This window comes from Panthera pardus, unplaced genomic scaffold (genome assembly GCF_024362965.1).
Source record: "Panthera pardus isolate Hobbes unplaced genomic scaffold, ASM2436296v1 HiC_scaffold_25, whole genome shotgun sequence".
Lineage (NCBI taxonomy): Eukaryota > Metazoa > Chordata > Mammalia > Carnivora > Felidae > Panthera > Panthera pardus.
The window spans coordinates 29,635,266-29,661,021 of NW_026526821.1; the positions used below are offsets into that span (position 1 = coordinate 29,635,266).

The 25,756-nt window shown below is 44.2% G+C and overlaps 1 protein-coding gene across 3 annotated transcripts in view; it reads left to right on the plus strand.

The window, feature by feature from the left end:
- The first annotated feature begins 5,572 nt into the window (after positions 1 to 5,572).
- Positions 5,573 to 25,756, plus strand: part of PTPRA (protein tyrosine phosphatase receptor type A) — a 159,197-nt gene continuing 139,013 nt past the window's right edge. For 2 of the 3 annotated variants that reach the window (XM_053890392.1, XM_053890393.1), the window contains exon 1: positions 5,576 to 5,687. The gene's annotated coding sequence lies outside the window, so the exon portion shown is untranslated. Of the gene's footprint in view, positions 5,688 to 25,756 lie in introns of all 3 variants that reach the window. The other variant, XM_053890391.1, reaches the window with a different exon arrangement.

The following is a 25,756-nucleotide window of genomic DNA, read 5'->3' on the forward strand; positions in this document are numbered from 1 at the left end:
TTTGGGGGTCTCAGGGCTTCTCCTTGGCTATTGTGGTGACAGAGGAAGGACGACTAAAATCAGTCCCTCTGAGCAGAGGAGTCTGAGGCAAGGCCCCCGTTTGCACTACAGTAAGGGTTGGAGGACTGCTAAGCGTGTGGCCGGCGTGTTCAAGGGTTAGAGGAGAAGCTTCCACAAACCTGCCCACCTCCCCGTGGCGAGCAACTCCTGAGTAGTCTCTGGGCTGAAGACAAAAGAAGGACGGAAGATCTCAATTCTGCCAAGGAAGAACCACAAACTGTAGTCCCCTGACTCTCCCCTACCCAAAATAGAAGCTTCATCCCCATCTGTAGGAGCCCTTCTTGGCCCTCCAGACCCCATCTCTGGCCTCCAGTTTGCACTCCAGTTACCTTGGCTTCATGCCCTTGTGCCCCCACCCAACACTGAGGGCATTTCCTTTTCCTCTTGTTGCGCCCTTAGTCTGGGAGAAGGACAAAGAAGGAGACCAAAGCCCAGAGGGAGGGCAGGTCTCACTGGAGCTTCTGGCTTTCCCTCCTTAACACCCCTAGAGCTGACTTGAATTGAGTGCTTGAAAAGAGTGACTCAGAGCCTGGTAAGGTGTTTCTTTTTCTTCTTTTCCCTCCATATAATTTGTAAAAAATGTAAGTTTGAATATCTTCCAAGGGGATATAAATCACACTGCAAAGCGGCCATTTGTTATGCTCACCACTTGGGGCAAGAATTTGGACAGGATAGAACAGTCATTTGTTTCTGCTTCATGATATCTGGGACATGAGTTGGAAGACTCAAAGGCTGGGGTGACCTGACATTGGGGGGCTGAAATCATCTGAAGGCTTGCTAACTCACAAGTCTGGGGGTTGAAGCTGGTTGTTGACGGGAACCTTGGCTGGGGTCGTGGGCCAGAACACCTGTGACCCAGGAGAGTTCACAACATGGCAGCCGGGTTCCAAGGACAGCCTCCCAAGGGAGCCAGACAGAGCTGTGCAGCCTTCCCAAACCAGCTTTGGAAGTCACATAGGGCCCATGAGTACCTGCCACATTCTGTCAGGTGGGGGGACATTCCCACCCCGTTTCAAGGGCATATAGACTCTTCTTGCTAGGGGAGAGGCAAGGCTCTGGAAGAGTGTGCAGAGCCGGCAATGTGGCCAGTTTTGGGAACCCCAGTTAGGCACAGCCCATCAGCCTTCTATCAGAATCAGCAGACAGGTCCAGGGAGAGGAAAAGAGATCCCAATATTAGGCTCATCATTTGGAATTCTTCCTCCCCAGCCTTGGCCTCACAATTGCTCACTGCCCTGGCAGTTCTTCGATGCCTTTTTAAAATGTTTCCTCCAGTTCCTCTAACTGTTCTCAGTGAAAAAGGGTTGGTATTTTGCAACCCAGTGTGCCCTCTCTGGAAAGGCGGCCCTGGGCACTGCATTGAGAATGTACACAGTAAAAAGCCTGCACCCCCAAAGTAACATGCCCCATATGAACTCCTGTGATGTGCAAACATTAAGCACTATACATAGGAAGTTTAGAAATAGGTGAGAAATAACGATGACATACAAACAAGGCGACTACATAACAGGGTGTATGCATGTGGAGAAGCACCAGAATTGTCCCAGGGGAGAGCTGTCGGAAAATTAAAGGCAGCTTTGTGTACTTTTTTGTAACGTTAAACACCGATTCCCTCCCTCCCCCAATATTTTATCATGAAAACTTGCAAACATCTAGTTAAGTTGAAAGAATTTGCATTGAACATCTATGTACCCACCACCTGGATTCTGCCGTTAGCATTTTACTATACTTACTGTATCATACATTTCTCCATCTATCCATCCCTCTGTCCATCTTAAGATGCACTTCAAACTAAGTTGCAGTCCTTGGTACACTTCTGTCTAAATACTTCAGAATTTCATTAACTACAGTTCATTATCTGCAATTTTTTTCTTTTTAGATACAATTTATATATAATGCTCAGATCTTAAGTGTACATTTGCAGAGTTTTGACAAATGCATACACTTACAGTGATATTTTTAAAACGGTATTTTCCCCCCAAAATCTTAGATTGCTCAATTAAAATTAGTGTAAAAAGCCTTCTACTCTGAAAGATTTGCACCGCTGCCCTGGGTCTACAGTCATAAATGGGGCCATGTCTTGGCCAATGAATGGGGCTAGGATTGCGCCTAGGACCAGGATTTTGGGACTGGGGGCAAAAAATTTGGAAACCTTTCTTCTGGTTTGGGATATCAATGACAGCCCTGGAGTGAGGGTGGAGGCCTTCTCAAGATAAGGGGGCTGCAATCTTTTTTAGGTACAAAGCTCAAGCAAATGACCCTTGGAGGTAGAACAGTGGCCTGGAAAGGCACTTGGCTCTCATTTACTCCAACTTTCTATCATTTTGCCTTGCTTTATTTTCATTACAGCATTTAGGAAATTTTCTTTTTCACTTGTTTGTTTATTGTCTGTCTCCCCATCCACAATCTAAATTCCTGAGAGCAGAGACCTTTTCTGTTTTATTCCCTGCTGTGTCCAGCACATGGTTTGCCCTCAGTATTTGTCAAGTGAATGATTCATTGTTCCATTTGCTAGATGGAGAAAGAAGGCCCGGAGAGGGGAGGTGATCTACCTAATGAAATAGGAGTCCTTTACCCCAATTCTCCAGCTCTTCAGTCCAGCCCTTTTCTCGTGAACCCTGTGACTCCTTGGGGCACCCGTGGGGTGGACGATGAGTGTCTACCTATACGTGTATGTGCCTACACGTGTAGGTGTAGGCCCCGGCGGGCAGGGCCTAAAGCAGGACTAGGAGCAGGGCTTCGGCCTCCCACGTGGGTGGGCCTGAGTACAGGAAACCTGCCTGCCTTCCTCTCTCGGGCCTGCTCTCTTATTCTCTCCTCTTGGAAGACATCCCTTTGTCCTGTGGTGATGGGGCAAAAGTGTGGAACCCCTGGGCCTCAGATGGGAAGGGGAGGCTGGGCAGGTCTCCATAGGTGGGCAGATGAGGATGGAACTCTGTCCTCTCCACTGGAAACAGGGTCTGTGTGATTACCGAGCCGAACCAAACCAGGGTCTTCAGGAAGGGATGTCCAAGACCCTGCCTCTCCTTGGTCTGAGGTTCTCTCACCCCTACATGCACACCACAAATGCGCTGACCACAGGGCCACTGTCTCGTGGAGAGAAGGAACTGCATTTCCTGAGAATGGGTCACTTGCCAAGCTGTACATGCTTATAATTCTCAGTCCAGGCCTGGGACGTTCCAGGAAGAGTAGCAGAGGGAGACTTAGGTCACTCAGTCAATGCCAGGGCTTGAACCCCAGGGCTTTGTGACTCTCACACCCAACCAGCAGCATTTTCCCAAGTGTGACCACATTGTGTGTGTGTGTGTGTGTGTGTGTGTGTGTGTGTGTGTGTGTGTAGGGGGGTATCCTTCAGATGATCTTGAGGATAAACACTTTTTTTCTAAATTTTACTTAAGTAAACTCTACCCCCAACGTGGGGCTCAAACTCCCAACCCCAAGATCAAGTGCTATATGCTCTACTAAGCCAGCCAGGTGCCCCGACACTTTTTATTTTAATAGTTATTTTAACATATGTTAGAAAGTGTAAGTAGCATGTCAAACATTTTATGGTAATATAAGTAAAATTGTAAAGAAACAAATCAGCCAAAAGAAGCATACTAAGAGATAATAGGGTAGGTCGGATATAGACAAGGCAAAACTAAGCTGGTGAGGTCTGGTCTTAAGGAACTGTTGCTACCCTAGCCACCCACATGCCTCCTGCACATACAGTCTTTTTTTTTTTTTCCCCCCCAGGGTTTCTAAATGCTTTCAGTTCAGGCTTTTCCCCTGTGCAGGCAGACTGACTTGGGACTTTCTGGGAAATGTTTGGAAGAACTTGCCCCCATTGGCTGCCCCTGGGGTCTAACAGAAACTGGGCATGTGGCTAGAGTGTCCACTGGGCAGAGGCGCAGAGGGTTTGGCAGTTTGGTGACCCCTCTGGGCAGGCCCTGCTGAGAGGGAGCAAGAGACACCACTCTCCATAGAGAAGGAACTTCCCTGCCTGGGAAGGGACGGCCTGAAGGAGGCCCACCGCACCCCGTATTCCCAGGCCTTGGCTCTGGTCAGCATACACTCACTTATTCCACAAATGTGGAGGAGGGAGCGTGCATATACAGTCCTAAATTGGCGCCCCAACAACAGGCGGTGGTGGGGACTGGAGGTAATAGGGGCACCAACCCCGAGGAAATAGCAGCTGACGTGGACTCTTGCGCCAAAATGTACCCCCAGGCACCCCTTGTCACGGAGAGTTGCCGCTGGCCAGACTTCCCCTCGGGCGCCACCCACCGCAGGCGCGGACTCCAGCTCTGGGATTAAGGGCCCCCCAGCAATCTCCGTTTGCACACCGCTCTGCAATAGGTCTCCAGCCTGCAGACGCCCAACCACTCGCCCTGATCGGGGATCGGAGCGTTCGAGGGACCTCGTGTGGGGGCCACAACCAGGAGAACGTCTCACCCGCCACACACCAGCCCCGTGTAAAGGGGCTTCAGCTGCGGACGCCCAAGTCCGGTAGCCTGGGAACCCACTGCGGCCGGACAGACGTACGCGTAGCTTTGGGACACCACACGTGGGGCAGGGAGCCCTGGGGAGGAGGGCCACGCCTGCAACCCTGACCCCAGCCCCAGGGGCGGAACGCATATCCCGGTCCTCTGTGCGGTTTGAGCCTCCCCTCCCCCGTGGCGTATCGCAAACGACATCCCCTCCGCAGAGCACCGTGTGTCGTATTTTTTCTACTCGACTCGGTGGCAAGCCAGGCCCCGGTACGCGCATCTAGAAAGCGGGAGAGATTTCCTTAGGGTTTGGGTGGGGATGGCGTGAGGTGACAGGGTGCGTAAGAGGACACTTATGGTGCCAGGTCCGTTCTAGGGGCTTCGCAGGTTCCTCTCCCCGAGAGAGCCTACGTCCTTTTGAGTACCTTGCGGCAACTGGGGGGAGGGTAAAAAGTCAGAATGGAACACATTTGGAGAGCGGGGTGGAAAGGCAGCTTTTGAGTTCCAGGCCGTCCTGGTTGCTAAACATTGGTATAACTTGCATTTGGCCTCAGTTTCCGCATCTGTAAGCTGGGAAGAAGGCCCACGTCCAGGGGGCTGGGACTGTAGAAGCGGAAGGCGTTGGTGCACCGGCATCAGTACCCCCGGGCTCCGGCTTCCCCGACGTCTGAGCGGCGGTGGGGCGCACTCAAGCCTCCCCGGCGGCGTAGGAGCTGGCGAGACCGTGAGCCCATGCTCAGCGCCCTACACGAGCTAGCGAGCGAGCGCTCGGAGGCGCGCAGGGGCGGGGCCCGCGCGGGCCGGAGACGCCCTTTCGGTATGGGCCAATCAGCGCCCGTCTCTGAACCGCCAATGAAGAAGCGCCTTACAGCCAAGGCCGGGTCGGGAGCGAGGCTGCGGCGAGTGCGGCGCTGACAGAGACGCGCGCGCGCTAGCCAGCTCGGACCCCGGGCCGCGGCCGCCATCACCGCCGCCCGCCCAGTCGCCCCCTCAGCCGCTTCCCCTCGCCATGGAGGCGAGGCCGCCGCCGCCGCCGCGGAGCTCCGAGCCGCGGGCCGGGCGGCGGCCCTGAGGGCGTGTGGCGGGCCGAGACGCCGCCGCGGAGCCGAGGCGGAGCCGCCGTCCTCGTCCCCAGCGGTCCCGCCCAGCGCCGGACTCGGTGAGTGCTCGCGGCCGCCGCCGCCCCGGTGGGCTCCGCAAGGGGGGGCGGCTCCCAGGCGCGGGTGGGAGGGGTCGCGGGCCGGAGCCCCAGCCCCTCTTTTCCCGGTGGCAGCCATCAGGCGGCTCTAGTGGGACCCCGCGTCCTTGCGCTGTCCGCGGGGAGGGGGGGGGGGGGGTCCCCGGAAACGTGCCGGACAGGGCGCCGACCCCTCTCGACTGCCCGGGAACTTCGCGTGCGTCCTCCTGGGGCCAGGCCAGGGCGCTGCCATAGTTCATTCTGAACGAAGCAACTTGGAACGGTGAGACCAGAATCTGCTCAGGGCCATTTAATGGGGAGACAGAGGAGAGCTCCTGGCATGAGAAAATTTGCTCTTGCGGAGACCAACTTTTCTTTCCCTTAAACCCCCCTGGCCCGTGTCCCAGGCCCCCCTCTTTTCCGCCCACTCCCAACTGTTGAGGCTGCTTAAAGAAGGGAAATAGGGGCTCAGAGCTGCCCAGAATTCAAAATGAGCCAATTGGGAACGCAGATCTCCTTCCTTTTTACTTTTGGTAAATAGAACCAACCTTGGTTTTTGGAGAATTGGTTCCTAATTGTATGTCCTGAAGATAAAAATGACAATGGCAGAGCTGAGGGTTGTTTGTCTGCTTGTGTTTTCGATCAGTGGTGATGTTTGTAGGACCGAGAGGAGGAATGCTCAGAGCCTCCGTAGGCAGGGTAAATGCCTTCAGAAACCTGTTCCCGGGGTTGGGATTCGTGCTCCAGGACCAGTCCCCTCTCCCAGGAGGCGTCTTCGCCTGCCGCCTGCTTGCTGTGACGGCAGAGCCCCAGAACCAGAAGATGGTGGGCGAGGAGAGAACCGAGCGAGGGTGGAAGATGGGCGAACATCCTCCTGCCTGGCCACTCCTTCAGAAAACACAGATCTGATGCTGTCACTTGTTTACTTAGAAACTCCTCGCTCTCCTTTTCCCACGGGATGAATGAAGCCCAGAATGTCCCATCAGGTCATACAAGCCTCTGGACAGGCTGGCCATTCATATTTACTCCGAGCTTCCCTCACCCCTAGCCATTCAGCCCTCACCCCTGCTGGACTGCCTCTTCACGCCTTTGGACGCCCTTGCTCGTGCCAGCCTCTTTCCGCCCCGCCTTTCCCTGCCAAGCTCTACCTCTTTCTTTAAAGGTCTTCTCCTTCGGGAAGCTTCCTGAGGCCAGGAGCTGTGTCTTGTGTACGTTTTTCCATCTGCCGTGCTGGGAGGATTCTTCCTCTCCGTTGTCCTGTGGGTCCCATCCCGTCTCTTCCCCCTTGGGTGTCTTGTCTCTGTGTACTCCAGACCCCCACTGCCTGACAGCATCTTCTCCTGGGTGTTTCCTGAAGGCCTGCCTGCGTGGAGTCCCTGGCACGCCCGGGACTTTCAGGATCCTGGTTGCCTGTCTCCCCGTGTCCGTTTCATCCAGTCCCCGTAAGTAGTCAGTAAGCAGGAACCGGCAGGTCTCACATCTTCCTGGTCTCCAATCTGCCTGTCTCTGAAAGCCTCAAAGCCCCCTGGTCTCTGAGCCTCAAGTGGTCTGGCTCAGATGTGCGTTCTAGGGCGTGTGGGATCCAGGAGGCTGTTCACTGGGTACCTTTTAGCGAGTTATTTACCATCTGGATGAAATTCAGAACCAGAAAAGCCAATCTTCTGATTTAAGTAAAGGCATTCATGTGCCTTCTGTTTGCCACGTGAAGTGCTTGGGATGCAAAATAAAAGCAAGGGAGTAAAATCTTTACCTTTTAGGGGCTCATAGTACAGGTAAGGTGAATACAAATACATCGTAAGTGCTATGAGAATGTGATAATAATAATAATAGTTTATTTGCCTTGTGAGACACTTTGTAATAAATTCATCCTATGAATGACTTAATCTTTCAACAGCCAAGTAGGGGCTTATTCCTGTTTGACAAGGGTGCAAACTGAGGCCATATAGTGGGCAGATGGAGGAAGAGTCAGGATTTGAATCTTGGCAGTCTAGTTCCAGAGCATCTGCCACGCTGCATAGACAGCATTCCTTCCCTGAGAGGTCCAAGAAAGCTTTCCTGGGAAGGGTGTTTGGGTCATGAAGGGTGCATATGAGTTTGTGTGTTGTAGACAGGATGTAGGAAAGAAGGAGCAGCGCAGGAGGGCTTGGAGGTGGAAGGAATCCACTATCCTTGGGGAGCAGGGAGAGGTTAAACAACTGGGTTGGGTAGAGGGGAGAAGGGTGGGAGATGAGATTAGGGTGAGCTTGCAGGGCTGTTTGTGCTGTTTTCGAGTTTGGGCAGTGGAGAGCCACTGGGGGATTTTAAAGACCGTCAGGGACCTGGGCTGACTGGGCTCTAAAAGATCACTTCGGGGCAGTGTGAGGCCAGATGCTGATGCCCCTGCAATTTAGGAGGCAATGACCAAGCCCTACTGGGGCAGAATGATAGCCTCTTAGACTCAGAGGGAGGCCTACAGAGAATCCTCAGGTTTGGGAAAAGATCGATACATCTGAGAAAAAAACTCCAGCAGTATAAAAAGGGAGAGAGAAGAAAATAAGTCTCTCTCCTACCCTGCTTCCTCCAGAGATGGCTGAAGTTTCCAGTTTCTGTGGCCTTACATAGACACTGTTGCTTTAGAAACACATGTCTACCTGTCCATGTTCCTCCGCCTGTGGTACATACCAGTCACACCTTTTTCCTTTTTCCTTAGCACATTTAGAAAATCATTCCATATTTGCAGATATAAAGCTGTTCATTCTTTCTGTTGACATTTTAAAGTTTTTTCATTGTATGGCTGCAGCATAGTTTGTAACTAGTCTTTGTGTTAAGCAACATTTAAGTTTCCAGGTTTTTCTATTACAGTGTTACAGTGAATGTTTTTGTAGATAGTACATTGTTAGGAACTTATGTGTAAAATGATCTGAACCATGTATTTCTAGAAGTGGAATTACTGGGTCAAAGAGTATATGTGCATTTAAAATTTTCAGACATATAGCCAAATCACCACCTCTTCAAGGGGGTTGTACTAACTCAGTCATTCTCCTCCCAAAATGTGAATGGGACTCAGTGGATCTTGATCAGCGTGTGTATGCGATGCTTTTTCAGATATCATAAGCCTACTTTTCCTTCACCTACTCCCCCCCCCCGCCATGTGATTCTAACTGATTTCTTTTGGTTTATGGAGGGAGACATTGAGGCTCAGAAGGATAAGTGCCTTGTGTGATTTGTCAGCATGGGTGGTGGTTGTTTTTTAAGCAGTTCCGATATTTGTATTGGTCCAGCACCTTTCACTGGAGGCACTCAGAATTGATTTGTAAACATTGTTGCATTATTTTTCTCCACCTTCATGTGGAAAAAATGGGATGCAGGTGAAGTTTGAATTTGAGTTATAAGGAGGAAGCTGGCCAAATATAGAATCTTGTCTTTTTACTTCCAGTGCAATAACTAATAAATGTTCCCAAATACCAAAGCTGAAGAAATATGTTTTTAGTGAGACTGAGTACAACAAAAATAGCACTATATAACACAAACTTAATAAACTTGAACAGCAAACCCGTAAATAACCCAACATTAAAGTTTGTTTTTGATATATTCTCTGTAAGGATGGCTGGCTCAGTCATTAGAGCATGTGACGCTTGTTCTCAGGGTTCAAGCCCGAGATGTTCAAGCCCTATGTTGGGTATAGAGTTTACCAAAATTATGTATATATACTCTCTATAGAAAAGAGAATTTATTAAATTGTAAAATTTTAAATGTAAAATTGTATTTGTTTTATTTTTTTAAATTTTTACCTTAATTCCAGTTAACATACAGTGTTATATTAGTTGCAGGTGTGCAAAATATACATACATTTATAATTCTTTTTAATCTTTTATTTATTTTTGAGAGAGAGAGAGAGAGAGAGAGAGAGAGAGACTGAGTGTGAGCAGGGGAGGAACAGAGAGACAGGGATCTGAAGCAGACTCCAGGCTCTGAGCTGTCAGCACAGAGCCCAACATAGGGCTCGAACCCAAGAACCATGAGATCATGGGACGTGTACAATATATTGATTCACCAACTCCATACATCACTTGGTGCTGATCACAAGTGCACTCCTTAATCCTCGTCGCCTGTTTAACCCATCCCCCCACCCAAACTATATTTACTTTATTTATTTCTTTGTTTATTTTTAAGTAGGCTCCACACCCAATGTGAGGCTTAAACTCAGCCCTTGAGATGAGAGTTGCATGCTCTACCGACTAAGCCAGGCAGGCTCTTGTACATTTAAATTCACATCTATTTGTGTCAGTATACAGGCATAGCTTTTTTTAATAGTCTGTATACATGGAATATGATTTTTGTATTTTTGAAGAGCATCAAATATTTTATACTCATTTATGTATCTAATTTATATATAAATATTTTTAAATTTTAATTAATTTTTTTTTTTAATTTTAGAGAGAGAGAGAGCACAAGCAGGGAGAGGAAGAGAGAAAGAATCTTTTTTTTTTATTAAAAAAAAATTTTTTTTTTTTTTACGTTTATTTATTTTTGAGACAGAGAGAGACAGAGCATGAACGGGGGAGGGTCAGAGAGAGAGGGAGACCCAGAACCTGAAACAGGCTCCAGGCTCTGAGCTGTCAGCACAGAGCCCGATGCGGGGCTCGAACTCACGGAATGCGAGATCATGACCTGAGCCGAAATCGGACGCCCAACCGACTGAGCCGCCCAGGTGCCCCGAGAAAGAGAATCTTAAGCAGGCTCCACGCTCAGTTCAGAGCCTGACACGGGGCTCTGTCTCCCTAACTGTGAGATCATGACCTGAGCCGAAATCGTCAGTTGCTCAACTGACTGAGCTACCCAGGTGCCCCTCATTTATGTATCTGATTTAAATCACAGAATGGTATTCTATGCATTGATAACAGTAATTTAATTCTTTTTGCTATTATAAATGATTTTGGTTAAGATTTTTTTTTGGTTAAGATTTTATTTTTAAGTGATCTCTATACCCATCATGGGGCTCAAACTCACAGTCCCAAGATCAAGACTCGTATCCTCTGCTGATTAGGCCAGCCAGGTGCCCCATAAAGGGTACTTTTCAGCACCTTTCTTCAAATACTTCTTTTGGATTATTTTCTTGGACTCTTGCTCCTAAGATGGGTTCACTGAGTCAGGTTATGGTTCCAGTGCCAAATTGCTATCTGGAAAGGTTGAACTACATTATAACATTATCAGCAATTTATGTGGCCCTTTTTCCTGACAATCCAGTCAATGGTATTACAAACAAAACCTAATATTTGATTTTATTAATTTAACCAAAACGTAATGGCACTTTGAATTAGGTTTAATTTACATTTCTCTGGAAAGAGACCAGTAGCTCATTTAGATTTGGAAATAAGTACAGTGCTATGTTATGTATCCTATCCAAGAGTTATGTATGTAAAGAACTTTTTTTTTCACCCAGTGTTTGTTTATTTTTGAGAGAGAGAACATGAGCAGAGGAGGGGCAGAGAGAAACGGGGACAGAGGATCTGAAGGGGGCTCCGTGCTGACAGCGGCGAGCCTGATGTGGGGCCTAAACCCACGAATCGTGATACCATGACCTGAGTTGAAGTTAGACGCTCAACCGACTGAGCCACCCAGGCACCCCTAAAGGCAACTTGTTTTTAAGGAAATACATGGTTAATAGGTCAGAAATACTGTGGAAATTTAGGTATGAAACATAAGACTAGATGCTGTTTAACTGAGAATACTAGACATTGTGTCAGGAACTGGGGATATCCTAGAGTAACATGGATGTGATGTATGACCTTTCACATTTGTGAGCTAATGCCAGAGAAATTCAATGTTAGACAGTACTTAAAAATTTACAAAGGCCCTGAGCTGAGAAGGGGTTTAGTAACTTAGGGCATTGCTTCTCTAACTTGGATGTTCACATGAACCATCGGGGGACCTTGTTAAAATGCCAAGTCCTAATTCAGTAGGTCTAGGGTGGGACTTGGGATTCTGCATTACTAACCAGCTCCCTGGTGAGGCAGATACTGCTGTGGGTGGCTTGATCACATTTAGAGTAGCAAGGCCTAATTGAGGCCTTTGTGAGTAAGAGGGGTAGTTCACGCTGGCTGCACTTTAGATTCACCCGAGGAACTTAAAAAATCAGGGATGCAAATACCCCACCCCCAGGTATTTTGATTTAGTTGGTCTAGGGTGAGACCTGAGAATGTATATTTATTTAACTCCCCAAGTGATTCCAGTATGCAGCCAGGGCTGAGAACTCCTGGGCTAGAGAGAGGCAGGAGCCAGAGTTGAAGGGCCCTATATGACATGCAAGGGTGTTGGACTTTATCCTGAAGGCAGAGCTAAGCCATTATAGGATTATAAGGAGGAGAGTGAACTAATCAGATTTGCAGTTGTAAAAAGTTCACTGTAGCTGCAATCTGGAGCGGTAGTTTTCAAAGTGGGGTAGGTAGGATGATTCACTGTGATGCTGGAAGAAAATTAGAGCTTTTTATCATTTTTATGATAAAGCATTAAGTTTAGGTATTGTCACTGGCATCTTTTTTGGGTCTGTAAGTCAGTGTTAATGTGTTAACTGCAGAACTTTGGGTGTCCTCAAGGGAGTTCTGCTGTGAGCATGCAGATCCATAACCATACATTTGCTTTCAGTATATTGCATCATTGATAACAGTTTATGTTAGTTTTTATTAAACTAACCCTCACAAAATGGACAAGTGACTTAAAGCAATTTCTGCAAAGAAACCAGGGACTGAAGAAAATATGAATAATGCAAGCACAAATAGCTGACCCTTGTTCAGCTATTACAAACTCTTGGTGAGCTACTAAATCAGGTTAAATAAGTCAGCCCTTAATATATTGGAAAGTATAGAGAAGCCTATTTAAAACATGGATTTACATCCTCTGTCATTGATGGGAATCTTGTCTTAAGAGTATGTAGAACCTTGAGATATGAAATAATGAAATATAAGCCTGTCATTAGTACCAAGACATCTGAAAACAGCATACAGAGAAACTCTACATTTTTCTTTTTCCAGTGATGTTTCAAGTTATAGGCTATTCAGTGAGATGCTTTACACAACTTTATTAACCTAGTGACTAAAGTATATATTTTGAGGTTTCTCGTTCTTATGGAAGACAAAAAGACACATACCATTGACAGGTTCTTCCTGTTGTGCCCTACCCACTAAAAGGCTTGCTTTAAAAAAAAAGTATGGAAAACAATATGTCAAGAAACCAAAATGCATTCCTTTTTCAGCAAATACTCTTGTATGATGAACAGAAAATGTTGCTGAAGGTTTGAACAGTATTAGGACAAATTCTGCAGTATGGGAGGTTTGCTGTATGTAATTATAAAAGTATAGAAGCTTCTATCATGTCTTAGTATTTGCTAGGTTTTCTTTTAATAATACCCCCCCCCACCCCCCCATTACATCTTTTGTGAGCTACTGGAGGAAGATTATACTGGAGAAGACATAATAGTAAATGATTGCTTTAATGACACTGCTGTGTGGAATAATTGTCTAAATGTAAACTACCGACAAAGTTGCTTTGACTGAATAAAAGGATGAAATTCATTCACTGCCTCTTCATGGACTATTGAGGCAGGTTATCATTTGTTGGCTATCTTGTAGAGTTGATGTTATGCATTTTTCTCTTACAAAAAAAAATTGTTGACTTTTTCTGTGTGTGCTACCTGGCAAATATTATTTGAAAAATCAATATCCTCAGTCTGTCTCTTCAAGTAAAGGTGTTATCTTAACAATGAATGAAAAGTAACCACTTTTTCTCTTAAAAGAAATGTGCTCTGGAGTAGTCTTTTCCTCGTAATTAAAAAAAAAAAAAAGCTTTATTGAAATATAATTTACATATCATAAATTCACCCTTTTAAAATGTACAGTTCAGAGGTTTTCAGTATATTCTTGGAGTTGTACAGTCATCACCGCCATCTAATTTCAGAACATTTTCGTCATCCCAAGAAGAAATTATGCACCCATTAGTGTCATTCCCCGTTCAGCCCATCCCCCAGCCTCCGGCAGTCAGGTTACCTTTCTGAGTCTATGGATATGCCTGTTCTGGACATAGCATATAAATGGAATCGTACAATGTGTGGCTTTTACCTAGTTAATGTTCTTGGGGTTCCTCCATGTTGGGCATGTATTGTACTTCATTGCTTTTTGTAACTGAGTGATACAATGTTCCATTATATGAATACACCACATTTTGTTTATCCCTTAATCAGTTAGTGAACACTTGGATTGTTTCCACTTTTTGCCTATTATGAATAATGCTGTCGTGAACATGTTTCCACGTAGACATATGTTTTAATTTCTCTTGAGTATATGCCCCGGGAGTGGAATTGCTGGGTTAAATGGTAATAACTCTTTAACTTTTAGAGGAGCTGCCAAAACCGTTTTCTAAAGCAGATGCGCCATTTTGCAGTTCTCGCAGCAGTGTACCAGGGTTCTGGTTTCTCCATATCCTCAACAACACTTGTTGTTCTGTATTTTTTTTTTTTTTGTAGGCTCCACACCCAATGCGGGGCTGGAATTCACAACCCCGAGATCAAGAGTTGGGGGCTCACTGACTGAGCAAGCCAAGTGCCCCCTCTGCGTTCTTGATTAAGCTATCTTAGTGGGTGTGAAGTAGTATCTCATTGTGGTTTTTATTTGCATTTCTCTGATGATTCATGATGTCATTGTTATTTTGTTGCACCTATAAAAACTCTCATAACTCTACACATGAAAAACTTGGAAACATAATTTGTTACCTGATAAAAATCTCCAAATGTATTTCTAAAAAATGTCCAGATGATCTAGTTAAATAAAGGACCTAGACATTGATCATCAGTGGTTGTTAAAACCATTAGGAAAGTTTATAATAGATCAGACTGACAGTCTTATGATTAATTATGTTATCTCCAAAATGGATACAACTAAACCTTATGTTCCTCCAGTGTTGTACAGTAGGAAAAATATAACACCATTCATGAAATATTCTCCCCCAAACAAAATAAGATCAAATCTGACTTATTAAATTTCTAGATTTAACACAAGTTTATAGAATGTAATTAGAAGATCATAATGTGAGAAATTCTACAGACGAACCCAGTTACTTCAAATAATGCAAAAAAAAAAATGGAGAATTATTACAGATTAGAAAAGACTTGAGACATTAACTCAATGTAATATGTATACCTTGTTTAGATCCTGTTTCATATAAACCAGCTGTAAAAAGATATTTATGAAACCATTGGCAATAATTTGAATATCATCTGTATATTCGATGATTTTTGAAAAATTATTTTAATTATTTTAAAGTATTATAATAGTATTGGAGTTACATTAAAAGGCAAGACTCCTGGGGTGCCTGGGTGGCTGAGTCAGATAAGCATCCAACTCTTGGTTTAGGCTTAGGTCATAATCTCAGTCATGGGATCGAGCCACGATGTGGAGCCTGCTTGGGATTCTCCCTCCCTCTCTCTCTCTACCCCCTCCCTACCTCAAAAAAAAAAAAAAAAAAAAACCCAACTGTTTTCTTTTAGAGATAAGTACTGTAGTATTTATGGATGAAATAATGCGATGTCTCAAATTTGTTTTAAAATAATTCATTGTGGGGGCATCTGGATGGCCCAGTCGGTTCAGTGTCCCACTTTGGCTCAGGTCATGGTCTCATAGTTCTGTGACTTCGAGCCCCGCCTTGGGCTCTATACTGACAGCTCAGAGCCTGGAGCCTGCTTCGGATTCTGTGTCTCTTTCTCTCTCTGCTCCTCCCCCACTCACACTCTGTCTCTCTCAAAAATAAATAAAAACATTTTTTAAAAGTTAAAAAAATAATAATTCATTGTGGGGCCACCTGGGTGGTTCAGTCAGTTGAGCGTCTGGCTCAGGTCACGATCTCACAGTTTGTGGGATCGAGCCCTGCATAGGGCTCTGCACTGACAGGGTGGAACCTGTTTGGGATTCTGTCTCTCCCTCTCTCTCCCTGCCCCTCCCCTGCTTGTATGCATGTGCGTGCGCTCTCTCTCTCTCTCTCTCTCTCTCTCTCAAGATAAATAAACTTAAAAAATAATAATTCATTGTGTTTGGTCATTTATAGGTGATTTAGCATATATTAATAGTTATCGAAGCTGGATATATGTATAAAAGAGTTAGAGTTTGCACTTCTTTTGTGTGTTTCAGCATTTCTATAGTAAAAAGTTAAAAAAGAAAATACCTTAAGTGAATAGTTTTAGTGGGATTGCAAATCCATTTGTTAGGAATAAAAAATGTAACATCTTCTGATTAGTTTTCAAAAGTAATTGCATCAGGGAAGATGGACATTTGCCAGCGAGATTTAAAGGAAAATGTTTGTATAATGGTTGGGGTTGGAAAAATAAATGGCCATGATTTAGTAAGCATTGCCATAGTGCTCTTTCCTTTTGGACCCATATTTCTTTCTGGCTATGATAGCCATTAAAGCCAAGCATTGATTTGAGACCAACTTTTAGATTGCTCTGTCATAAAGTATTAGAATGAGGTTTTTCAAGCAGAGGGAGAAATATTTGATTATATGGATCACACTAATATTTTTAAAATTAACTTAATATTTTAATGATAGCAATAGTTTTTATACTTACCCATATAGAAACCATTATTGTGATCATTACTTTGTTACATTTGAAAATCAGTGTTTTGTATCATTCACATTTATTAGTACTGTTGTCATATTTATAGGTGAGCATTTTTTGGGGATGTATATATTGGTTGATAGGCTGGTGTATAGTTGAAAGGTTTGTCATTACTGTGGAGAATGAACTGGACAGAGTATAGAGACTAATTTGATGGTTGTTAGAGCCAGGAGTGATGGCATTCAGGAATGGTTTGGGGTAGGGCGAGTGGGGATAGAGATGGGGATGGGAAATGTCTGGTAAGTATGATTTAAGCAATAGAAATGTTAGTAGGGTTCCAGAACCCTGGCTTTTTAGAAGAGATGATTGTCAGTGAACTGAGCTTCTGTGTGTGGGAAGAATTTGAAACCTCATTGCTATGAATTGTGCAAGTGGTTCTCAAATATTGATTGACAAGTAAGTAGCTTAACCAGCAATTAGCTTTCAAACGTTGGTTGGCCGGTGGCTTAATACAATGCCGTAAATACATTAATACTACCCGTTAATAAAGAGAATGTCTTCCATTGATGTATCAGCAGTACTGTTACCAGAGCAATGTGGAATAGTTCCAGGACTTTCGACTGTTCTTCTAAAAGGAACTGGGGGAGGGGTGGCAGAGCTTATACAGGGATGCTTCTGTTCTTCTGGTGGTCCTTTCCATGTCTCCAGTGATGTGAATGCTTTACTCACCTCTCAGGGAGTGAGGCCAGTCCCCGATTCAGTACCTCTGCCTGCTTTCTCTGTGAGACCACTGCTCTTTGGTGCTCCTTACTGCCCGACTGAACCCGCTTACTTTGTTAACGGGCTAAATTCACAGCGACTTCCAGCTGGTGTTTCTCTCTTTACCCAGTCTGGGGTGCTAGCCTGGCCCAGCGTTTTGCTACTCGTTGGTAGAAGTCATAAAAGATTTCTTTTTCTTCTTGTAGTTCATACCCAGTTAGCAGTAGTGCTGTTGGCAGCAGTTGTGAACCTCTCAGGCAGTGATTCTTGATAGTGGCTGTCTATGGTGGAGGGGAGGCAAGTTTGAGAAAGTGTTGTTGTTGTTGTTAAATGTTTATTTATTTTGGCAGAGAGAGAGAGAGAGTGTGCGCAAGTGGGGTGGGGGCCAGAGAGAGAGGAGAGAGAGAATTCCAAGCAGGCTCTGTGGTGTTAACAAGGAGCCTGACTTGGGGCTCGATCCCACAAACTGTGAGATCATGATCTGAGGCAAAATCAGCATCAGATGCTTAACCGACTGAGCCACCCAGGCGCTCCAGTTTCTTAAAAAACAAGAAAAATACATGGGGCACCTGGGTGGCTCAGTCGGTTAAGTGTCCGACTTCGGCTCAGGTCATGATCTCGCAGTTTGTGAGTTTGAGCCCGGCATCGGGCTCTGTGCTGGAAGCTTGAAGCCTGGAGCCTGCTTCGGATTCTGTGTCTCCCTCTCTCTCTGCCCCTCCCCTGCTCTCTCTCTCTCTCTCTCTCTCTCTCCCTCTCAAAAATAAGAATAAACATTAAAAAAATGAAAAAAAATAAACATGGTATTATGTTTTTTAGTCAGTGTATTTTTAAGTTCTGCTTCATTTAAAATCTTGTATGCATTTCAATAATTAGTACATGTGCATGTTAAAATATTCCCATAGTATTAAAAATACACAATAAAAGGTAATTCTCACCCATCTTCCAAGTTCCCCTCTTCAGAAGCATCCCCAGGTACTATGAAACTTGTAAAACCTTCCATAAATAGTACATGCTCATACAGTGTGTTTCTTAAGTTTGACATTTCAGCTAACATTGAAGGAGGCTGTGGGCGTTTTATGTTTACTCAAGGGGGTGAGTGTTAAGGCAAATTGAGGTGTGCTGTTCTTACCTTTGGCTGGGGGGTTAGGTGGAGTTCAGTAGTTTCTCCCGTGTTAGTGGGAGAGATTGCTTACACAGTTCATACTTACTCAGTTGCATTTAGTTTTCAAAGGTTCTACTTTAAAGGCTATTGGAGAGCAGGTAGTGGTTAACAGAGCAGCTCACTTATCTGTGTGTTTTTTTTAACGTCTGAGTGGGGCTTTTGTGCACAGAAAGGACTACTTAAAATTACTTGGGTTTAAATTAATATTCATTTCATTTAAGTGGCAAATGAAAAACTTGGTTTTCCTTTGGTCTTGTTATTATACTCGTAAGCATTGTAATTTTTGTACAGAAATAAGAGCAATAACTTTTACTTGCTCTTTAATTAATGTAATTCAAACTTAACATGAAATTCCTTCATATTCCTTTATTAGGGGATTAAATTTCCTTAGATGTTTAAAATACATTTATACATTCAATCTGTCAAGTACAGCCAGTCTTTGATAGGTCAGGGTTACCACCTTAATAAGCAGAATCTCCTTAAGCACTTGAGCAATACTGAGAAATTAAACTTACAAATTTAGTAAAGCAGACTCTCTTAAGACTTCCAGTGCTTTTCATTAGCTGAATCTGAATTACCAACATTTAAAAACCACATATCCTAACCTAAACAAAACTTAGTACTGTGGGTATGATATACCTTATCTTGTTCATGTCTTTTTCTTCCAGAGTTGTAATGTCATTTACCCAATTAAGGAAGAAATGGGAAAATGTAGAAAGGATGAGAGAGGGAAAAGAAAGGAGTAAATGTTATAAACTGTACATTTACTCCTCTAACTATCTTTCCAGGAGTTCTGTGACACACTCCTGTTTTTTTCTCTACCTCTATGGCCACTCCTCAGTTCCCTTAGGCCCCTCTTCTCTAATCACTCTTGAACTTCTCAAATATTTCCATCCTCAGCCCTCTTGTGTTTCATCCTACACATTCTTTCTGGAAGCACATGCCTAGGCCCATGGCTTCAGCTTCCGGCTTCTTGCTAATTAGGAGAAAATTTGTCCTCAGCACAGACTGGATGATAGCCAACAACCTACTGGTCGTCTCTCTTGGGCTGTTTCCCAGACACCAACAGGCTCAGAACTGCCCTCATCTTCCCTTTAAATGTGTTATTTTTATATTTTCTATTTTGATGAATGGCACAACCTAGTAACCCAGACCAGAAACTTGGATGATAATGTTCATGTGGTTAATGATGTGTTCCTGTCTGTTTTACCTTTAACATTTCTCAAATTTGCCTAATTTCCTCTATCCCATTTGTCCCTTAGCTCAGGTTTTTACTCACGTAGATGACTGCTACAGGTTTCTTAGATGTCTACTCATTACTTCCTTGTTCCAGGTCATTTGTCACATTGCTACTAAGAGTACTTGTTTTGACTTTCTTGTCTAATCATAGCACTCTCCAGTTTGTTTTTTTTTTAATTTTTTTCTTTAAGTGTTTATTTTTGAGACAGAGAGAGACAGAGCATGAACGGGGGAGGGTCAGAGAGAGAGGGAGACACAGAATCAGAAACAGGCTCCAGGCTCTGAGCTGTCAGCACAGAGCCCAATGTGGGGCTCGAACTCACGGACCGCGAGACCATGACCTGAGCTGAAGTCGGACACTTAACCAACTGAGCCACCCAGGCTCCCCAGCACTCCCCAGTTTAAAATCCTCTGGATGGGCACCTGGGTGTCTCGGTCAGTTGAGCATCTGACTCTTGATTTCGGCTCAGGTCATGATCTCACGGTTCATGGGTTCGAGCCAGTGTGGAGCCTGCTTGCAATTCTCTCTCTCCTTATTTCTCTGCCCCTCCCCCCTCAAAATAAAACAAAATCCTCAATAAAATTCATACTTCTTATCATACCAAGTTTTTGCATTCCAACTCCTCTTAGCCTTTTTAGCCTTACCATCCCCCCCCCCCCCCCCCCCCCCCCGCCGTGCCCATTGTGCTATACTTCTTCAGATTGTCTGCCTTTGGCTAGACTGCCCATCTCCCTCTTTGCCTGGCATTATAATTTCTTATATGAGGATTACCTCCTAGAGTCAACATTGCCTTACTGACTGCCTCAAGTCTGATCTAGGTATAAATCCTGCGCTTATTTCTTATATCCTGTCACTTCCCATATTGTGTGGTAATCCATGCAGTTATGTTGTATAATAATCCAGACATTAGCACGTGCAGATTAGTGTTCTTAGAATGGTATTGGTGGTTCAAAATGGTAGTAATATGTAGTTTTGCTGAGGCACAAATTCATGTTACCTGCTCCTTGAGTTTGGCAGCAAGTGGGTTCACTTAGCTCTTCAGTGAGCCTAACCTCACTTCAGGATCTAAAGCTGTCTTTTTATTATTTCCTGCTTTTTCCTATTCATTTTTTAGTTTTGTAAGTTTTATTTTCTGATTCCAATACTGGAAAAGTTTTTTTTTTTTAATGTGTTTTATTTATTTTTGAGAGAGAGAGAGAGAGAGCGTGCAAGCAGGGGAGGGGGGGAGGGGGAGAGAGGATCCGAAGTGGGCTCTGTGCTGACAGCAGACAGCCCAGCGCAGGGCTCGAACTCACGAACCGCAAGATCATGACCTGAACTGAAGTCAGACACTTAACTGACTGAGCCACCCAGGTGCCCCAAAAACTGGAACATAGTTTTAAAACAAGAAACTTTAAGCCCCTATTATGCCCTCAAAACTCAGAAGGTTTTTGAGATGCCTTTTTCTTCTTTTCTTCTCCCATCCTCCTTATCTTTGGCATGAAGTTAGGGGATGCAAACTCAAACATGTATTTGGAGGCCAGGCGGGCACTCTGAATGAGAGGAGTAGATCTGCCGGGTCCTGTGCCACACTGGAGGTTCCATGGCCTAAAGGAGTTCACATTCGATTTAAAAAAAAAATTTTTTTTTTTAACATTTTATTTATTTTTGAGACAGGGAGAGACAGAGCATGAACAGAAGAGGGTCAGAGAGAGGGAGACACAGAATCTGAAACAAGCTCCAGGCTCTGAGCCGTCAGCACAGAGCCTGACGCGGGGCTCGAACTCACAGACCGCGAGATCATGACCTGAGCCGAAGTCGGCCGCTTAACCGACTGAGCCACCCAGGCGCCCCTCATTCGATTTTTTTTTTTTAATTTTTTTTTAATATTTATTTATTTTTGAGACAGAGAGAGACAGAGCATGAACAGGGGAGGGTCAGAGAGAGGGAGACACAGAATATGAAGCAGGCTCCAGGCTCTGAGCTGTCAGCACAGAGCCCATCGCGGGCTAGAACTCACGGACCGCAAGATCATGACCTGAGCCGAAGTCGGCCGCCTAACCGACTGAGCCACCCAGGCGCCCCTCATTCGATTTTTTTTTAACACACTGTGCTACCAGTTTGTGACGGTCACTCTAACTGCCAAAGGCTATACGTATATGATCCAGTTTATCTTTCTCTTTGAAATTGAATTCATAAAACAAAACTAACCATACTATTACTTATTCTTCTAGACTCCACTGATATATCACCTACTTAGTGAAGCTTCCTGATTTCACCCAGAGATTACCTTTCCTTTCTTTTAGGATTGGCATAACAACTGTACTGTTGATCACAGTGTATTTTAATTACTTATTTTCATGTCTAATTTCCTGGTAGTTTATTGAGGACAATTATTTATTGATGAGCATGTCTTCTATTAAGAGTTTAATACATTTGCGTTGAACATTGAATGAAGTACTAGGCAACAGGTACTGATTAAAACCAAAATGTGGAGGGGTGGCTGGGTGGCTCAGTTGGTTAAGTGTCCAACTTCACCTCGGGTCATGATCTCACGGCTTGTGGGTCTGAGCCTCGCATCAGGCTCTGTGCTGACAGTTCAGAGCCTAGGGTCTGCTTCGGATTCTGTGTCTCCCTCTCTCAGATGATGTCTGTGTTGTTGGATTTGATGTGGACAAATCTGTGTACAGATGGTGACTAAACAACTTAATCACAAATAAACAATGTTTTGTCCCCCTGAGAAAAGATGCATTGCTGGGGAAACTTCTTGCTTCCACTTTCATATGGTTAAGAGAGATTAAACACCTGATGATTATGGAAAATATCATTAGTAAAATGAGGAACTTTAGTACCCTTGGACGAAAAGGGATTTGGAATTAGCAGACTTCAGCTCTATTTCTGGTGATACTAATTAGCCATCTGACTACACAAGTCTCTCTGGGTCATAATTTCTTCATCTGTAAAGTGATAAGGAACTTGATGGTTTAAGATCCTTCTATCCCTAAAATTACTTAATTTGAAAACACAGTAATTTCTAAAATATTATGGCCAGTGAAGGAAGTACTTACGGTCAAGCTCTTTCCGAGGAGAATTTGAAGTAATTTCCTGAAATGTATGATGGCTTGTGTGTGTGTTTCGAAGTTCTCTAGAAAGACACCAAAGAAATTGGTAATAATAATAATAATTACCTCTGGGGGCTAGGGTAGTGGATGGCCACTGGAAAGGATGCCTTCTAGTCAGTGTATTTTCTTTTATATATTTTGAATTTTATAACCTGTGCCTGATTATCTACTCAATAAGGACAAATTTAAATTTATACACATATACGTAAAAAAAAAAAGAGTAAAGGGAAGATAAAGGTCTCATGGTAAGGGAGAGCATCCTGGGGATGTTAGTACAGAGACTGAGTCTATTAGATGCTGTGCAGTCATTTATTTATTTATTTATTTTTATTTTATTTTATTTATTTTGAAAAGAGTGGATGCACACATGAGCAAGGGGAGGGGCAGAGAGAGAGGGAGAGAGAATCCTGACTTGGGGTGGGGTTTGATCTCATGATCTCATGAGATCATGACCTGAGCTGAATTCCGGTGTCAGACACTTAACCAACTGAACCACCCAGCTGCCCCTTTTATTTATTTGTTTATTTATTTATAGGCTCCACATGCAACATAGGGCTTGAACTCACGACCCTTAGATCAAGAGTTGGATGCTTTTCCACCTGAGCCACGCAGGCGATCCCCCTTTTAGCTATTTTTAAGTGCATATATCAGTGTACATTCACATTGATTATCGTGCTACTATCACTACCATCTATATCCAGAATATTTTCATCATCCCCAACCCCAAAACTCTCTACCCTTTAAACAGTAACTTCCCATTTCTCCCTTCCCTATTCCCTAGCAACTGCCTTTCATTAATTCTTCTTTTTTAATTTTTATAAATGTTTGTTTATTTTTTGAGAGAGAGACAGAGTGTGGGGGCAGGGGAGGACAGAGAGAGAGGAAGACACAGAATCTGAAGCAGGCTCCAGGCTCCAAGCTGTCTGCGCAGAGCCCAACGCAAGGCTCAAACTCACGAACTGCAAGATCAAGGCCCGAGCCGAAGTCAGATGTTAAACCGACAGCCACCCAGGCTCCTCTCATTCTTTTTTTGTTTTCCTTTTTTTTTTTTTTTTAATAAATACTGTATTTCCTTTATTCAAAGATAAGGAAGTATTTTTTAAAATTTATTTTGGGGGAGAGAGAAAACATGAGCAGGGGAGGGGCAGAGAGAGAGAGGGAGAGAGAGAATCCCAAGCAGGCTCCATGCTGTCAGCAGAAGAGCTCAACTCCAGGCTTGAACTCATGAACTGTGAGATCATGACCTGAGCTGAAATCAAGAGTCAGACGCTTAGCCAACTGAGTCATTCAGGTGCCCCTACCTTTCATTAATTCTTAACATTAAACACAATTGGGTCTCAGATGTACTGTATTACCTTTTTAAATCTTATATGTTGATGGCATTAGGTTACTAATATTTTGGTTAGAACTTTTTTTAATACAGCTCAGACTGGTTTTTTTTTTTAATTTTTTTATTATTTTTGAGAGAGAGAGAGAGAGAGACTGAGAGCAAGCAGGGAAGGGGCAGAGAGAGAGGGAGACACAGAATCGGAAGCAGGCTCCAGGCTCTGAGCCTCAGGACAGAGCCCGCCATGGGGCTCAAACTCACAGACTGTGAGATCATGACCTGAGCTGTAGTTGGCCACCCAACCAACTGAGCCACCCAGGCGCCCCTAGCTCAGACTATTTTCTAACTTCCATTGTGGTTTTCATCTTAAAAAAAAATTTTTTTTTAATGTTTATTTTTTAAGAGAGAGAGAGAGAGACAGAATGCGAGCAGGGTGGGGGTGGTGCAGAGAGGGAGACACAGAATCGGAAGCAGGCTTCAAGCTCTGAACTGTTAGCACAGAGCCTGACATGGGGCTTGAACTCACAGACTGCGAGATCATGACCTGAGCCGAAGTCGGATGCTTAACCGATTGAGCCAGCCAGGTGCCCCAAATTGTGGTTTTCATCTTTGATCCGTGGGTTATTTATAAGTATGCCTTTTAATTTTCAAACATGAGGTTTTTCTAGTCATTTTTTTGTCATGGCTTTATAGGTTAATTGCATTGTGGTTAAAGATGTGGCTTATATGATTTCAGTCCTTTGGAAATTGTTAATATTTATTTGCTGTTTGGCCTAGTATATCCTTCACCCAGATTCCACATTGTTAATGTTAAATTGTTAATATTTTACCATAATTTCCTTATCTTTGTCACTTTATCCTTCTATTTATACAGGTTTTCTGAATCATTTTGAGAAACGAGTTGTAGACATAATGCTCTATCACCTCTAAATCAGTGTGTAATATCTTTTAAAAAAAATTTTTTTTTAAATGTTTATATTTGAGAGAGAAAGAGCGCGAGCAGGGGAATGGCAGAGAGAGAGGGAGGCACAGAATCTGAAGGAGGTTCCAGGTTTCGAGCTGTCAGCACAGAGCCTGACTCGGGGCTCAAACTCAAAAAACCATGAGATCATGACCTGAGCTGAAGTCAGATGCTTAACCAACTGAGCCACCCACACGCCCCTCCTTGTTTTTGTTTTTGTTTTTGTTTTTTAATGTTTATTTATTTTTGAGCGAGAATGTGTGCAAGCAGGGGAAGGGCAGAGAGGGAGACAGAAAATCCCAAGCAGGTTCTGCACAGAGCTGATGCGATGGGGCTTGAACTCATGAACCACGAGACCATTATCTGAGACAAAGTCAGATGTTTAACTGACTTAGCCACCCAGGCACCCCAGTCAGTGTGTGTTTCCTAAAAAAAAGATTCTCTACTATATAACCATAGCACACCCATTAAAATCAGGAAACAAATATTGATATAGTACTGCTATGTAATTCACAGACACCACTCAAATTTTCTCTGATCTCCCAATTACATTTTTTTTTAATTTTTTTTTTTTAATGCTTTATTTATTTTTTTGAGACAGAGAGAGAGCATGAACGGGGGAGCAGCAGAGAGAGAGGGAGACACAGAATCGGAAGCAGGCTCCAGGCTCTGAGCCATCAGCCCAGAGCCCAACGTGCAGCTCGAACTCATGGACCGCGAGATCGTGACCTGAGCTGAAGTCGGACGCTTAACCGACTGAGCCACCCAGGCGCCCCCCAATTACATTCTTTACAGCAGAACCAACCAACAAACAAACAAAACCCAAAAGAACAATAAAAAATCAGCTCCTCCCTCCAGAAACAAAAGCAAAAAAACCTTTTCCCATTCTCCTTGTAATTCTGATTCAGAGATCATTCAC